We start from the raw sequence: 15,096 nt of genomic DNA, 5'->3' as shown, positions 1-15,096 counted from the left end.
TCTCAAGACGGCGACCCGGATCACTGCCAGAAGAGATTCAAGACTCAATTTCAGTCAGAATGTTTGATTTAAATGTATAAAACGAAAAAAATGTGTTGTTCAGTGGAGATCTTCTTCAGGTCTTTTAAAGGTAGAACTCAAAGAACTCAACGGCATGCTGTAGGTGAATGAAGAGGATGATGGAGAGGATGAGCAGTTGACCAGATGCAGCTATATGCTGTGGACACATTACGCAACCAAAGTGATGAAGAGGTTAAACAGAGAGAATCATCAGCACTTAATCCGCATTTAATGCCAAGTCACGCATGCGGCCTTTGATTTCTCCTGCATACTATTAATAACTGGTAGGATGCTGCTGTTGTTTTGGCCCAAATCACAGCAAGATGTGCATGATCATGGCCAATAATTTACAACTGGGTCTTTATCTCATTTGTGGGGGACTTTTATCATCAATATATTGGTTCAGGGAGAGTTTTATGGCTGTACTGGTCGCTTGCAATCCACTTCTCTCAAGATATATTTGCAGGTGCGTAAACGGCTTCGTGTTGCCGGGCGAAATACCTCAAATGCCATTTTCCTGCCTGTGCCCACCACCCCCTGACCCTTTCTCCCCCTCCCCAAGCCCTGTGCACGCACACACACACACACATACACTCACACGCATGCATTCATCTGCTCATGTCCGCTTAACTGGCGTCTATTTAGGAGCCTGTTGTTACGCCCCCTGCAGTTTCTTGGATGGGACAGTGAAATCCCACCAGTGTGTGTGTGTGTGTGTGTGTGTGTGTGTGTGTGTGTGTCGGTGTGTGTGTCGGTGTGTGTGTCGGTGTGCAGCTGTGAACTATGAGATGATATACGTGCGAAAGCATCCCCGTCCAAACATAGAGCTGAATGCAAAGTTGGAGCCATGTAAAGATGAGCCTGGTACACCGCGTGCTGAATGGCAACACACTATAGTGGCGTTAGTGTGGAGCCAGGTGAACTTTGCTCCACTTTAAGCCGTGGTGAGTCCACTCAAAATTTAACATCCACTGACTGTAGAGACTGTTGTTTTCATTTATTTATTTTTTTGGTTGCACAGAAAAGGTCATTGTGCAGGTCAGTGAGAGAGAGAGAGGGTGGGGGGGGCAAAGCTTGTTTCTTAACATGTGGGATCGTGTCAAAATAAACTGGACTAAGGCGGAGAGTAATCTGAGTTACTTTTCAGCTGACATATTTCAGGCGGCTTTTTGTTTTATCGTCATCTTTGCTATTACAACCCTAAGTTGGGAACTCTGTGCTCAGCTGTGCCTTCACCAGTTGGCACAGCTTTTTCTATCTCCTCCTCCTTTCGCTTCCTCTTTTCACAGCGCGCGTGCTAAAACAAGTGCTTCTGTAAAACAGCCTTTTGTGAGGTCACAAAGGGCACTGATACCCCCCCCCCCCCCCCCCACAGGCTAGTGAAACACCCCCAGCCAGGCGCTGGCTCCGTCCTCTGAGACCACCTGTTTTTTTTCCCCATCCAAACATGTGGAAAGTCCAACAAACAGGAAGCTGAAAGCCAGCGTTGCAGCAGTAGGTTGGAAACAGAGGGAACTTGGGCCAATAGCTCATGAAAGATGACCTGCATCTAATGCACAAGACCTCAACCTCAGTAGGGCATGACACATAATCAGCACAAAGACAACGAGTCATGCTATATCACTGTGTTTAACACTCCGCCTGCAAAAGGCACATTTACTTCTTCACCTCTTTTTTTATCACCTTCTTTTGTCTGTCAAAGGACGTCCACTGCTTTCCATTGACTTACTTTGTAATGCAAGACTTGTGTCTTATCTGCTGTTTCTTAAAGCCGTGCGTTGTGTTTAGTTGAGGCGAATGATGCCCAGGACTTGATGCAAACTGCTGTGGTGATCTTCCCATACAATCAAAGCCTCAATCGTGGAGTTTTTCTCCACACTCTGGTGGGATAAAAAGCACAAGGAATTCCTCCAAACCCCCTTGAGGGACATGTGGCATGCCACCACGTATGTTTGCGTGTCTTTCTCCATTGCGCAACGCGGTGTCTCACGTGTTGCACACAAGGCATATTTATCTTAGTTCTGCTCCTGTTTTACGAGGCCGTGCATTCGTGTGGGCTTCATGGCTGGCGCTTCCTAAAATGCCAACCGTTGTGTAAGCCACAATAAATTACATCAGCTCCCCTTGCATGACGACCCAAACAATATTTTACTATTTTTCCCCTTCCTGGCATTATTCTCTGTTTTCACACAACAGGTGATCAGTTTAATAGACTTTTTACTTTGACCTTCAGAGATTTCCGGTTCCATTTTAGATGACAGACGTTGTGTGTATGTGGAGCAACGCAGCACATTTTTTGATGTTAATTGTAATTAATTGATTTTCTCTGTGATGCAACTCCAGAATCCCAAAGTTTATTCAAGTGCTTTGATGACATTCCTTGTTTCTACCTACTTGTCTTTTGACACGCACACACGCAAACAAACCGAGGCTCATCTCTCACACAGGGTGTCTTTTCAAAATGAGTATTGTCTCAGCAAATAGTCCCCGGCGTTCCTACAGGGGACTGGATGGAAGTGACCAATTTGCTCTGTGACAACTGTAGGAGGAGGACGACAGCCGACCAGTGGAGGACAGCTTAGTCAAACCAGCAGAAAAGTTTGTTTTGTTTCGTCTTTTCCTTACACGTTATTGCATGACGTACCCCGTTATGCAACTGACCGCACATCTGGATGCCAGCGTGCTCGCTTTTTGGGAGGCAACCCTCCAAGTCTCGACGCCCCCTTCCTTAAACCCATGCATGTTTGTGTTTGCTGGCCCTTGTCTCCTTTTCCCAACCTGCTCAAACCGGCTGCTGGGCGGTTCCAACCAGGTTTTTATTGCACGGCCGCAGGCGTTTTTGTCTCTCCCCCACGACAGGCCTCGCCGTTTCGCTCGACAGGAATCTGTGGTCCACAACAAGCAGGAAGAGCTCACACACGAAGGCATGCAGGGGTTCGGTGACACGTTGGATTCCTGGTCAGAACTTCAATCATGCCATCGGAGCAATGAAGGACGTTAAGCTAAAGAGAGTCCACGTGAAAGTGCATCGAGATCGTTTGACGGCCGTTTGAAACAAAGTGTGACACAGACGGTTGTATGGACGCTCTGCTCTCATGCCTGCAGGTGATCCTGCGCAGGTTTTGGAAAAAACCTCTTTGTTCTCACTGAAACGACTCCAGGTTGCTTTTGTGACTCCTGTTCACTCGACTTATTTATCAAGAAAAACTAACCAAGTATCCTCAGTGACAAAGAAAACCAGAGGAAGCCGACCAAACAGCCACCTGTCTGCACATTTTAGTTTTTTTTTTTCAAAGGTATCCACACACCACCCACTCAGTCACTCTGTAATTTATGTATTTGTACTCTCTTGCACTCACATGTTCATACGGTCATGTGTTGAGACAGCACTGCTTGGCAGGGTCGGGGGGGTTACATGTCAAAGCCATAATTCTTGTTATGCAACAGGGTCAAGTGACCACAGCAGCATCCAATCCCTGCCTTTCACAGCATCAACTGGTCCTGCCGGACATTCTTTTCCTGCTCTGACATCAATATATTGATACGGCCCAGGCTAGGTTTACTAGCATGCTTTGCTAGCAAGGCAGTAAATGCCCTGGGGGTCCAATTCATGGATGCGCAGTGAGCATACCTGAATAGTTTGACCTGTGAAGCCGAAAACAATCTCTGATTATTGCCCACAACTGTCTTCCTCCACCCTACAGACCTGCTGCACCAAGGATGGAAAGCGTTGCTGGTGCCAGAAGGAAGATTAGATGGATGGAGGCTGGAGGGATGACACGGGGGGGGGGATTAGACAGTGACAGCGCCACATTCTCCACAGAGCAGCAACATTGGCTGCTATCTGGAGCAGCAGCATCTTGTCCAAGTGTAACTTTATCAGGCGTGGGATGATTTATATGGAGTTGTAAAATAGGGACAGGGGCTGCAGATAGAGCAGTGGGTGGGTTCATGGTGACACGGTCGAAGTGTGTGTGAGTGTGGCTGCAAACAAGACTTGAGTCATCCTTACTGTCAGGGTACAACATGTTTCTGGATGAGTCAGCTTTAAAAAGGAATTCTGTGGAAATGCAAGCATGACTTTGAGGGACAACGCACTCAAACAGAGGTGTGTGTGTGTTGTGTGTTGAAGCAGCCCGCGGCTCCCTCAACCACGAAAGGTCTTCTGTGAGCGCCTAACCCAGGGGCAACTTGTCTTTCCTGCACAGGAATGTGACGTTATTGGTTCAAATTCCTCAACCTGGTGAAGGAGAAACCAAACGAAATTGACAAACTAGTCGAGTTCAGCGTTGTCTGATGCTCATGTACGAATTAAATAAAGGGGAAAGCAAAGTTCTCAGTAACACTTCTGGTCTCCACTCATCCATTTTACCGGTATTACCTGACACAGAGGAGAGAAGTTGAGGAACAAGTACAGGAACTCCAGCGTGGAGACCGTTGAGCGAAAACCAGTTGACATTTTCACGACAAATGAAAGAACAGCGTCAAAGGCAGCGATGTCTTTTTGCTTAAAAAAAAAAATACCTCTTTGGTCGATGGGAATGTGTTAGAGGGTTCATCCAGCTACCTTCCAAACCCACAATGGCATCCTTCCCCTGATTGATACGTGCATGAGACAAATCAAAAGGATTTTGAATTTTGGAACTATTGATGAACTGGTCACTTTGACTAACAACACTGACTTATAGGGGGGAGGAAACCTCAAACCCCTCCTCAACAGCCACATGCCCCAACTGACATAAGACCTTGTTTACTTCTACCTTGGGGGACGGACTGACGTGGAAACAACCAGGTGCCGTAGCCTGACAATGACAAACGGCTGCGAAAGGTGATCCACTTCCATCCTCTGACACTCTCGGGGTCAAATGTCTTCAAACTCAGCGCCACAGAGGTCGCCTGCACTGCAGAGATGTGGGAGACAGACAGACAGACAGACAGACAGACAGACAGACAGATAGATAGATAGATAGATAGATAGATAGATAGATAGATAGATAGATAGATAGATAGATGCTGCACAGAAACAAGTATGAATTTTAAAAGGGGACCAAAGGCTCCGTCCCTTTAAAAACAATGGTTCGGATGTGTGAATACCTTATGAAATCTAAATATCGCCCGGTAGGCAACAAACATAAGCAAGCAGACGAAGCATACAAAGTATGAAGCACCATCTGCCTGACAGTCGGCCGTCTGAAACCAGTGATCTGTGCCACAGCCACTGGTATTCAAAGCGGCATTCCCCAAGCTATTACAGACAGGAAATCAGCAGCTCACTCTCTCTGCCGCTCTGAATCTGCAGCTCAGCAAATAGAAAAGTGCCTATCAAAACCATGCAGGGAGTTAAAACAACATTCTCAGGCTGCGGTTTTACAGTATCACGGCCCACATGTCCATTGTGGGAACGTGTTGCAGCCAGAGCAGCACTGATGAGATGTTGGTTTAGATACCTGACAAATCAAAATGATTTTGGACATTAGCCAACATCAGCCGTACTGGTCACGTTGAACAACAACTGGGGGGAAGTTATCTGTTTATAATATTAAGATAATATCCTCTTGATGTCAGTATCTATATGTTCTATGCTTTATCATTATCATTATGTGCGTTCAGTTCGATTGAAGGTTCATTATTATTTTTTTAGAAACACTGCAGTCGGTAGACTTCCACTTTGCAGAGACATTTTTAAACCAATGACATCACAGACGCCACAGTCACAAGGCAAAAATATCACAACCCCTGTGGGGAAAAAGTAAACAGGAAAACAAACAGCAATTCAGAGATAAGCAGCTTTCGGTAAATCCTAATGAAAAAGGAGCCTCGGGGAGATTAAAAAGGAAAAGAGTGGCAGAGGGAGTGAGACAGCACACGGTGTCCTGTATCACTGACCTGGACAGAGGGCCGCACTGTGTAGTGCATAGAGGAAAAAACAGAAACAAGAAATGTATTTCATCAAATGCTTTACAGTGTAAAATTAGCTTTGTAAAATGACTTAAATGTTAAAAATGCAGCTGCTGATGTGATGATCCGCAGGCCAGTGGAGGTCTGAGAGACTCTGTGTTCTCTGCCGTCTGCTCGCTGCACTCCAGTCACAACAGTGTCTCATCCGAAAGATGCCACCCCAGAATGAACCCCCGTCCAACGCATGTGCCGGTCCGGGCACGTGCACGTGCACTGGCCGACTTGCTGGAGCTGACTCTGCCAGGGATGCCGAGACGTGGCCTGATGTGGTCTGTAAACCCAAACCAGGTTTATTAAAAGCTTTTTGAATGGCTTGAGGGTCTTATAAGGATGTTAATTTGAATCAGTTGGTCGTGTGATTGATTAAAGCTGACTGCCAGATGAGTTTTTATTGATACTGTTAAATTTCTGCAGGTCTTCGAAATGATGACCTGCAATGATGAAATGATAGTGGAAAGTGTTCATTCTTTCTTTTAGCTCTCGATGATAATAGTAAAAACCAACAGCTGGCTTTGCACACAAAACATTTTAGGCAGAATTTTGTGTGCAGCCATTGTATTCATGTACATAAACTTGCTATTCTGTTCATACACAGTTATTACACAGTCATTACAGTGTCGTAAAACCATGTGTTTCAGGCCTCTAATGGGGTTGCTTGTGACTTTCTTTTTTCAAAAAAAAGTCACACGATTTTATAAAAGAAAAACTAGTCCAAAAAATAATTTGATCACATAACTTTATTGAACACAGTGCAACAAAAAAGACATGAACATGAACCCCACATGATCCAAGAATATTTCACACAAGAATACTTCCAAACAAATTCAGTCTTTCATACATAATTTAACACACGTGATCATGTGTCAGGTTGGGACGTGAACTCAGGAGTGAAATGAAAGAAAGTTGTCGTGCAAAATCAACCTCACAGTCTCACACCTGCAACTCCAAAATTCCAACAGTTCCTGAATAATTAAAAAAAAAAAAAATCCTCCCAGAGGCAACGACTTGGACTGAACCATCGAGGAGAACTTCCACTTGGTCGGAGCCACTTATGGCACCTTCTCTCCGATGGGCCAGCCATTTCGTTGGGACGGGTTAAAGTGTTGATAAGCAGCGAGATAAAGGGAATAAAGGCGGCCCCTTCTGCTGAGCCATAATAACGATCAACCTCACCCACATTCCCCACCGATGGCCCCAGCCAGACGGCCCCCTTTGTATCTGCGGCTCAGAACCAGGGCGATTTCGGTGACGCATTATCGCTCGGCCAATGGGCGGCTGGCTTGGCCAGCATCACGGCGGCGGCAATGTGAGAGATGTTTGGCCCAGTGATGTGCGCAGAGGGGAAGGGAGGAGGAGGGGCTTGCGGCGGAGGGGCACGTGGCGCCCAACGAGGCCCGGGCCTGTCGCAGGGCATCGCATCAGCCCAGCGAGCAGGCATGCGCACTTTAGCAGGTCAGCGGGGGGCGGGGGGGTCAAACTGGTCGAAGCCACCGAAATATTAGGACACGTTGGCAAAGGTTGCAGAAGAAATATGCTACTTAAAAAAAACAAAAACAAAGCCCTTTGAATATTTTGTGAGTTCCAGCTCCAGATTAGTACTGAAATGTAAAGCAGAGGACCAGCCTTGCCTACATTTTTTTCTTAGTATGTGAAACCTCTCGGCTAACCACTTGCTTTGAGCTTGAGACTCGAACCAACACAACAGATGTCCGCCTGGAACTACTAAACAGGCCCAACACGTTCAATCTCTCCATCTCCATCTCGGCTCAGACAACCTTATTGCACGCATTTCCTTCCTTGCGCATTTAGTCACACGCCAGCCTTACATAACTGCATCGTGGGTAAAGGAACTATGAAATCTGGCTGGTGTGCATGGGCACCCTCGCATGCAAAAGACAAGACAAAAAAAAGAAACCCTGACGCGGCCGCAACGCTTCCTATCGCGTGCAGGAGACGCCGCCGATACAGGAAATTGCCCCCCGCGTCTGAAGGAGGCGGTGACAGATCGGGAGTCGATAGCAAAAGATCTGCTCTGCATCTCATTGGAAAGATTCACAGCTTTTTATTCAATTGTTACAAAATAAAGTAATACATTCATTCATCAATAAGAACAGGACCGTATGCACACCCATGCGACGTTCACATAAGTTAATTTTGTTTGCATTGACTTGTTGTTGACGCTGCAGAAAAAAAAAAGGGAGGTGGGTGGGGGTCTCAACACGTCTCATTTACAGGACTTCATAGATTTGTTAAAAAAAAAAGAGAAAAAAGTGACCTCACAGACAACATGAAGCAAGTAGAAAATGTTTGAGTCCCATTGCAGATCATTAGTGTTATTCTTTTGTTTTTAAATCTGCACTTTTGTGCCAATATCAGCTAAAATTTAGCACCCGAAGGAGACATTTCACAAGTATATTTACTGACAGCTTGTCAATGTAGCCCCCTGGTCTGCTCCCAAAAGCCTACAAGGAGCAGCGTTCTAGAAATCTGGGACCTCAACGCCCTCCCCCCCAAAGTTTGCCATCACTTCATTCCAAAGTACATCTCACCTCCAGGCTGGCATCCCTTTAAAGTCCCAACTGTTCACATCCCTTAGTTTGTTTTTTTTGTTATTTTTGTTTTGTTTTCTGGAGTGTTTGATTGAATGGCTCAGAGCAGCATTACAGCCGATGGCAAGCATGTACTTATGGAATAACTAATGGACAAACCCAGTGGACAAAGAAACAGCAGGTTCTTAGGGCCACCCAAACCAGTCCGTGAACCCAGTCCTACCCAAAACCCCGGAGCGAGCCGTCCCTCCCGCACAAAAAAACCCTTCCCCATCAAGGTCTGGACAACAGGAAGTGGAGACAAAACAAAAAAAAACTCAGATCAGCCGTGGAACCTCCGCCCACGGTGAGTGGGACGGCAGAGGTCCAGGCCGTCTGGTCCTGGAAGACGACAGCAGTGTCTCATGTTGCTCCATTGGTTCCCCCTCCTCGCCGGCTCGTCCTCTCGTCTCAATCAGCGCGCCCCAGCGTCTCTTCAGGGCGCCGGCTGGGCCTGGACCTTCTCCGTCATCTGCTTGGCACTGTAGTAGGACAGGCTCAGGCCCATGATGGCCAGCATCATCGCTATCTGGTTGATGGCGCGGTCCTGAGGCTGCATCTGCACCTCACCGGCTACCTGTCTCTGCAAGGGGGCGACAGACAAAGGAGCAGGAGAGAAGAAGAAGAAGAAGAGGGCAGGTCAGAGGTCGGCAGAAACAATGGCACATTCAGGTCAGGGTTGTTTTTGGTCAACAACCGGCACTCGGGGACCTGTAAAGCCTGAAGGTTCTCACGCAACCCTTGAGAGACGTTCCAAAGGCTGAAAACACAGGAACACAATGTTCCAACACGGCCGGGATCAAAAACCTGCCGCTGTAACTAAAAGGGTGTCCACATAGGAGCTTCCCCACGGCTTGAGCTTAACATAAACATTGAGTTTTTCTTTGCTCCTGGACCCACTCGGCGCCTCGGGCAACGAGAGAGGAATGTCACCGTGCAAGACAGCCGCTCAAACTCTCAGCTGCAATCTTTTTCCTCCGAAAAATGGCGAACAAATCGTGACCAGTTTTCAGAGAGAGCGGCTGGTTTGGAGAACGTTCAAGGTCATTAGAGTCCAACAGTCTTCACGCTTTGCAATACCTTTTCAAGAACATTCTCAATCTACTGTGCTCAGACAAAAAGAAACAACTGTCTGACTTTGTAATTAGCAAGAAAAAGAAAAACAAAGCGGAATTTAATAGAAGAAAGGTTGATACAAAAATATCCAATTAGCCCCAACATAAAAGACAAAACAAAACGCTGTCCTTACTAATGTGTCATGTCTTATGTAACAGCCAATCACTTTTTGCGCTCTGGTAACTCTATTCACCCAGCGGAAGGCCGTGCGGGGGGAGGCCTTTGTTTCCAAATTAGTGTAAATATGCGAACAGAGATTTTACACAATGGCACCGCGGCATATGGAGAATCGGTGCTGATGGGCGGATCATGACGACCGGAGGCAGACGAGCGGAACGAGAGTGCACCACACGGCGGAGATTAGCACCCCACCACCACGGCCACTCTTGAATTACTCCGGTGCTTGAGGAGCACTGTGGGGTGCAGATTTATCGCATGACAAGCAGAAAGAAAAAAAAACAACCAAAAATAACCAAAATATTCTCCGTTTTAGCTTGGCTGTGGGTTTTAAACCTAGAGAGAGTAAGCGGCAGCTACCTGAAGGAGACGGAAGTATCCAGGTGTCAGCCTGCCCAGCCTGATGATCATGTCTGATGTGAAGTGTGGTGGCGGGAGGGAAGAACTGGGGTGGCCCTGTTAATGGAGAGAGAAAAAAATGGCAAGAGTCAGTTTTCCAATGGCGATATTTGAAAAAAAGAAAACAAACTAGACACATCCGATTCACATTTTGGTATAATATCTCCCATTGTTCAACTGCCAGTGGCGTGAGAGCAACGGACCGTCGAAATTAGCTCAAAGCTAATCAAAGGCATTTGATCGATGCCTGAAAGAACATCTCCCGCCTGCAGGCACGGCACCAGCAGACGCAATGCACAGTCGAACTATTCATGTCTGGAATTATTTCAAAGATAAAAATTATTTTTGGGGGGAACCCTAAATAACCCCAGGGCGCTTCTGCAAAGGTAGATGTGATTTTAGGCTCGAGTCGTGCATTTCATGCTGCGTCATTAACTGATGCAACAAGAAAACCAAGAAAAAATAATTTTGTTCATTCGTTCTTTTAAAACACAGTGACGAATGAGGGATTTCAGACATTTTTCGGACGATTTCACGGAGGATGAACATCGAGGAAGCAAACGGAGGCGGGTACAAAAAGTAGCCGACGGACAGAGTCCAAGTATCGAGAACGTCAAGTCGTTAGTGTTTCGGCGATGGGGTACAATTGTTGGCATCCACCAAAAGAGACCCCAAAAGAAACAGAAGGGTTTTTTTTAAAGGGTGATTGGGGTCGACATCCTAAGAACAGAAGAACTGGGGAGGCGACTTTCAAGAGGAAGTGAGGAACCTGTGGTGGCTCCTGCGAAGGTAAGGATAAAGATAAAAATACAACATACAGGAAGTGACAACGTGCCAGCCTGGCTGAAGTTACACCTCCATGAAGGGAATCAGAAGGTTTTCCATTCCCTCACAGTCTGAGGGAAGTTGGGTTCTACTGGTAAAAAGTCAAAGAGCACGTTGCAGCAGCTCACCTTCCGGAGGCTCTCTGGTGGAAAAACAAGAATAAAAAGCCCCGGGTCCGACCGACGGGACCCCCTCGCTTCCACTCACACTGAATCCCAACAACAGATGCCAGACAGAGTGTTGAACTTCAGCTACTGAGAGAGCGACTGCGCTGCACTCCGCCTTTTATATACCGCCCAGCTCTTACCCAACCAGATCTGCGGGCTCGCCTGCCACACACACACACACACACACACACACACACAAACACCACTGTCTGAACGCATTACTCTCAGCGGGTCGCTTTACCCCGCCCTAAAAAAAAAAGAAAAAAAAATCCTTTTGTGATGCATCGGATATCATTTGCTCATAATGTCAATTTAGAATAACAAACGCTTATTTAAAAAAAAAAAAAAAAAAAAAAAATATGGCAGCTTGGTGCTCTTAAAGCCACATGCATGTCAAAGCCAAAGGTTACGTAAGAGGCAACAACTGGAGCAACACCAACAACAAACATCTGTGGTGAAGAAGATGAAGAAGAATCTATGCCAGGTTTCTGTGTTTCAGGTTTGTGACTACATGCCAACTGGGTACAAGTTGGGAGTTTGTAAACTTGGAATCCTTTCAAAGTCATAAACTTTTGGTGGAGTCTTAAAGCGATTTCAAAAATTGGTTTTTAAATATTTAAATATTTAAAATCATTAAACTTGATTAAAAGGAAGATTAAATGGGTTGAACAGGAAAATCTGGCTGAAGAAATTGTCACGATAAAGAAAAAAAAATTCAAGAGCTGACAACTTTATTGCCAATGTGGAATTATCTGAATCACATTACAGGGCCAGTGAGATCATTGTTCAGAGTCTTTACAGCCTGATTAAAGGATTAAGACAAAGGCCTGGTGTGTGACTCCAAGAAAGTCAGAAGTCAAGTACATTTGATAATACGATGAAGACACCTCGCCGTGGATACTTGGAAAGAAGTTTCTAGAGGCACAGCAGGAAGGAGGTCAAAGGGCTGTGAAAGACTCCATCAAAACATTCACTGGTTTCCTTTAGTTGCAGGTCAGTTGTGCAGTTTGAAAGTTTGTTTGCCGGTGACTTGATTTTAAAGGTCATCTTTCTGTCGTCTTCGTATTCATTTGGCAACAATATTCAACAACGCTGGAGTTGCCCTGGCTGTGTTGAGGCACCGTTTGCCAGCGAACACCTGCTCAGGTATCAGCCGCTGTGATGACTGACAGACACAGACAGGCCCTTTGTGCATTCATTGAGGGATTCTAAAGACTAAAATTCAAGGTCATTTGACCAGTGTTGCTTCACCGCTGCAGAATACCAGACCTTTGAATGGGAAATTAAAGGGAACAAAATAAAAATGATAACCATTCTGGAAAAAGAATTTAAATTAGAATCATTTCCGATCCTCCGGGAAAGCCTGAGGACATCAAACAAAACAAAAGTCACCTGGCGCTAACAGCTGCTTCATCAGCTGACTCAGGGCCGAGGTGTGGCTGCTGGGTTCCCGCCAGGGCAGGACTCCGGGTGAATCAGCCTACAAATATTCAGCTTTATCTCAGACCAGGTAGGTAGGTAGGTAGGGTGTCTCCACATAGTTTTAACATCACATGTGGTCACAATGCTGCTGTCCGACTTGACAATGTTGTCGCAGGCGGTGCCATTTCAAACAAATGGCCGCACCTTCCTCTCAGGAAGAAATGCTTAAAATGATGAGGAAAAAAAACAAACCTTCCGATCACAAAACAAAACAGCGGTAAAGCAGTAAATTTAAAAGGCCATCACATTGACATAGAGAACAAAGAAAAGGAGGCCTGTGTGCATCAGGGTTCCGAGCTTCAGTAGGGAACACCGTGTACCATTAGCAGCCAATGAAATGGCAGGACTGCTTTCTTGGCCCCGCCCCCCCTCGGCACTTTCCTCCACTCCTCAGGGGCACTGCGCGGCCATGCCTGAGCATCCCAGTCGTAAACAATGATTGTGTCGGCGTCAACACACAGCGATTCATCCAGCCCAAGTGCAACGACAAGCAGAGTGGGCCTAAGAAGAGGATGCAAAGACTAAAACCTGAATGAAAGAGAGCAAAAATAGCACTGGGGAGAACGACGCCTCCTCAGGCAACATCTGCCACAGCGAAGGCTTATCAGCAGGAATATGAGCCCCCCTACTGATAAGACAGACACCCAATTAACCAAGCAAACGCTTCTCGTCTCATTAATCCGACCAGGGAGAAGAAAGTGGCCAGAAGGCCTCGACTGAGTCGACTCTGAATGCAAACTTTTGACTTGCAAAAGGCAAAACTGACGGGACAGTGGAGGCAAACACTCCGAATTTTCAGTCAAGCGATGACATTAAGTTAACTTAACTTAACTTTCTGTGCAGAAGCTTGGAAATTCTACACTGTTTCAACCCACTCCTACACACAGTGTGAGTGAATCGCTGCAAACACACTGCTGGCGGCCCGTCCCTTTAGGCCTCTGTGCCAGGGTACAAACTGTACAAGTGACATACAGTAAGAGAAAAGCAGTCCACAGAGCAAAAATAGATCGACCAGTTAACTAGCGGAGCCAAGATGCAACCAGGGGTGTGTGTGTGGGGGGGGGGGGGGCACTCTGAACATGCTGAACTTGCAACTTGTTATTAGAAGTAAGGCTAGCAGCAAAAAGCCCCCCCCCCCCCCCCCCCGTTTACCCAGAGGAAAACTTTGTCTCAAACTTTAGTGGCGTGCACTTTGAAGATTCAGGTAAGTCTTACGAAAAATTCAAATGGACAGCCTTGGTGCTGTCCATTTGAATTAGCACTACTACTGCTAGTAGTGCTACGGCTGATATATTTTTTTAAAAAAAAGAAAAAAAGAAAGAAAGAAAGAAAGAAAGAAATCTCATAATGCATTGACCACAATTTAAAAAAACAAAACAAAAAAACATCAATTGCAATTTAATGAAAAAAAAATTATCAGAATGAATAACGTCCCAAGCTGTCCTTTTTTGTGTGCTGCTCCCCAATGAAACATACAGATGGAGTTTGTCCTAAATATCAATAATTATATAATTATCAACGCAAAACAAAAGTTTGCCCCCCCCCCCCAAATAAAACAGAAAGACAGAAATCTCAACTTGTGAACGATCTCATCAAACCTTGACCAGCCGGGCTCAGACTGCAGAACACTGAAATGTTGTCTGAACATCAGCTGGCCTCCCCGAGACTGCTTCACTTCCTATGGACCTTCAAGGCTTCACGGTTTCTCACCTGCGGCAGACGGGGGGGTTCGGCTCGGCCTCTGGTTGTAGGACGGTGTGGGTCCCTTCGGTTCAGATCGGTATGGAACACTTTGTCCCCGGTAGCCCGGCTTTATAGGAAGCAGGCAACATGCTAAGTGCATGCAGGGAGTGGGGGTGGCCACACGTACACAATGGGCGTGTCTACGAGCTATAGGCACATAGGCCCTCTGCTGCTGCTGGTGCGTGGAAGGGGGGGACCCTGTATCAGCTGGGACAATTTGTCTTTTTCCTCTGACACGGACGGGTGTAAAAGAAAACACACATATGCAGCGGCGGAGTCACGTGTGCAGCCGCCCCGCGCCACATACACGAAGCAGCGTGACTGGCTTCGATTGCAGCCTTGATGCGGCGCGAGCGCTTCATGGCTCTTTCGCGCCGTGAGGTCTTTTTTTATTCACGATATCCATAATATCTGAGTTGTTTGTAAACCGCTGGGAGGCTGCTGTCGTGTTGCCCCCTATTTGTCCTGGCTGTCACGGCTGGATGGGCCTTGGTGAACTCCGCCCCGTTTGTTTGGGTTTTTGGGGGGGGAAGATGGGGAGGGCACTCTTTGTGCTTCATACATGTGTAAACCCGGTGGGG

At 46.5% G+C, this 15,096-nt stretch overlaps 1 long non-coding RNA gene across 2 annotated transcripts in view; it reads right to left on the bottom strand.

The window, feature by feature from the left end:
- Window positions 1–8,057: 8,057 nt before the first annotated feature.
- Window positions 8,058–15,096, bottom strand: part of LOC142898464 (uncharacterized) — a 7,274-nt gene continuing 235 nt past the window's right edge. Inside the window, exons 2-4 of one of the 2 annotated variants that reach the window (XR_012928600.1) lie at window positions 14,483–14,582; window positions 10,260–10,355; window positions 8,058–9,189 (exon numbers count right to left, since the gene is read on the bottom strand). This is a non-coding gene — a long non-coding RNA (uncharacterized LOC142898464). Of the gene's footprint in view, window positions 9,190–10,259; window positions 10,356–14,482; window positions 14,630–15,096 lie in introns of those variants that run through there. The other variant, XR_012928599.1, reaches the window with a different exon arrangement.

This window comes from Nelusetta ayraudi, unplaced genomic scaffold (genome assembly GCF_046127955.1).
Source record: "Nelusetta ayraudi isolate G7.1 ecotype Tasmania unplaced genomic scaffold, CSIRO-AGI_Nayr_v1 ptg000066l, whole genome shotgun sequence".
Classification (NCBI taxonomy): domain Eukaryota; kingdom Metazoa; phylum Chordata; class Actinopteri; order Tetraodontiformes; family Monacanthidae; genus Nelusetta; species Nelusetta ayraudi.
The sequence above is the reverse complement of the archived record's forward strand: the minus strand, read 5'-3'. Positions and strand labels throughout refer to the sequence as shown.